Consider the following 3040-nt stretch of genomic DNA (forward strand, 5'->3'; position numbering starts at 1 on the left):
AAAACACCCATGATACTCTTCATGCATTGTCAGGACTGATTACTGAGAGTTTACCTATTAATAATTATAAATATAAAGTTATGTGAAGTTCTAACATATCAATTTATATACTAATTGTTATATTATATTGTGTTTGGTAAACCAGTATCCAAACATGGAGCTTCGAGGTAAAAATAGACAAAATGAAAACGAATACAAACATCATACAGACTAGGTAAATTGGAGTGGAGAATAAAAAAAACAGATTTATCACGCAAATACTAAATAAATCTAAAAAACACTATGTTCATTTACCTTACTCCTGTTACTGTTTTATAGGGAATACAGATACTAAAAACAGCTTATAAAAGACCATTGAATGGATTTTCTTTTGCTTATTGTTGTTGTAGATTTAATAGCCGATTTTCATTTAGATTTTCTTCTCTCTGTCCACCGCCCTGTTTTGTTCATTTTTTAAATTAAGGTAAAGGCGGATTGTTGTATTGATATGTTTTAAAAATATATTTTACAGAATTTTCATACGCATAGAGTAATAAAACCTATTCTTATCTATAGTGCATGAGTAAATATTAGCTTATACCCCGCAGAGATTTACCATAGAGGTAAACTTGAGCCAGTTCAAGAAACAATATCAGGAAGTGCGCGGTGCATCCGCCAGATCCTTGCGTACCAGCCAGCGTAATGTATAGAAATATATTGATTTAAACTTTTTTTTCGTGGTTATTTATAATTTTACATCTTATTAATATTATAAAAGCGAAAGTTTGTGGATATTTTTTATTCTTTCACACAAAAACTACTGAACGACTTTTAATAAGACTTATAATAACGGCTCTTAAATAATATTAAGATAATCGTAAATATACTGGTTATATAATGCGTAAAAATAAATATATCTTTATTCGTTATGCATTGATGTTTTCATTTTTATACTCATTTTTGTACTTATATAAAAGACCTGATATTCTGATTTCTAGACGACAAACAACAAGAGATATACTCGGAGCTCTGAATATTTAGATACTAGATTAAGCATAAACTTGTATGTCCAGATTTATTGAAATCAAATACTTAAAATTTTGCCATTTTCATAATATAATACTTACTTAGATAAAGATTCAATATTTTTATGTTTTATAAAGAAAATAAAAAGTGTTATATATATACATTTATATAAGTATTTACTCCTAGTACTGACAACTTATTAATGCAGATAAAAAATGTAAGTAAAACCGTATAGAAATTGTCAACAGAAGAAGCTTTGCAACATATTCTCGCAATTTCAAATATGATATTTAAGTAAATATTCGTATGGCACAGATTAATTTAATCTCTACTGACTGCCTCTTTCCGGAATACACTTAAAACTTATTAGGCACTGTATGAAGACTCTACTGCGGTTATGATTCTGGCAGATAAGTGGATTACGTAGTCTATTTGAATATTAAGTAGAGTACCTACTACACAGGTATATTAGAAATAGAAACCTGTCTAAGTGTTATGCAATATTTATTAAACTAAGAGCGAGCAGTGCAATATTGGGCTAACATACTGAAAGGTTCATGTATCGTCAACTAGTCCTAGTCAAGTTTTAGACTAAACTTACTGTTCTGTTCATGTATTTGATTAATACATTGTTATGTCAGTGCACATTATTAGAATGAAATTTTTACCGCGATAATATTATTTATGAGCTCCTCATTAAATCCCTAAGCTGAATATACCCATTGAAATTTAGAAATATCAGTTTCAATTTGTCCAGTATCTTAAAAATAACTGTAATGCTAAATATGCTCCAAAAAGTTAAAATAATACGTTGAGTCTGTTTTGTCATATTATTATATAACTTAGTAGAAGACATGGCGCCTTAAACTTAAAAAAAAAGCAACCGATTTTACAATTTATTATTTTTCACATTTCTAGATAAATAGCAGTAACAATATATTATTTATAGACATACTTCAATAAAATCCGTAAAGACTTTAAGCGTGATTGAGTAAAAGACGTGTCGACATCTCGACATGCAAATATCTTATATAATAAGAAATAAGAGTATATGCTGACGTAATAAAATCGCTCGTCAAACTATAAGAAAATGTAAACGGAAAACCCCATTTGAGTTGAGAGAGGGACTACACATTGTGCCAGTGATAATAATATAAAGGAAATTCCATAACCTCCCAGCGGGAAACCATCTGCGAACTTCAACCTTCTTGCTCTACATCACGACAATGGACATTCCAATCAAATGTGATATCTGCCATTCTTGTTGCATTTCAAGGATACGTATCTATCGCCCATGATGGTTGAGGGAAATATCCAATACAAGCTTTATAATAGGAGTATCAGTTTTCAATACGTCGAGCTATCCGCTGCATCGCGTAGTATTTGTATTGTAAAAGGATTATTTTAAAATCGCTTCAGATAAAGTATCTATATCGATAGGTATTATAAAAGGACGTTGGTTTGACTTCTTTATATATGTGCTTGAAAAAAAAGTGCAGATTTTTTCTATACTACTAATGGTGTTACGAATTTATATGTCTGTAGTTCTTCTCTTTCATTTATTTGCTGTTTTTTTTTTATAAAAGATGTCAAATGATATAATAATAAGTATGAAAATAGAGTAATAAAGAGTATAGTTATTAGCAACAAATAGTGTTTATGTTTATTTTGTTTATTGTGAAAAATATTTACATTATTGAATTATGGCTAACGTGTACAAGGGCGTATTTTTGTGAATGTTCTCTTTATCGCCTTATTGGCCGTTATGGCTACTTTTTTCTCTCGTCCGTGCACCGCGCTCGTTGCTAAGTTCACACTGCATGTGTGCCGCCCCCTCCGCCCCGCTCTGCCGTCTATACGGCGTGAACATCTTCCCCCCCCTCGAATACGTCCAGGATTCGAGAGGTTACAAATGAGCTTGAAGAAGTCGGTAGAAGACAAACTTTCGCAACTGCTCGACGCAGGATGCCCTTAGCAGTATGAACATCGATAACTCCTAACGCCATCTGAGCCGGGATAAAGACGACTAACTCGT

This window comes from Achroia grisella, unplaced genomic scaffold (assembly GCF_030625045.1).
Source record: "Achroia grisella isolate CSIRO2021 unplaced genomic scaffold, CSIRO_AGI_Agris_v1 utg8108, whole genome shotgun sequence".
Taxonomy (NCBI): domain Eukaryota; kingdom Metazoa; phylum Arthropoda; class Insecta; order Lepidoptera; family Pyralidae; genus Achroia; species Achroia grisella.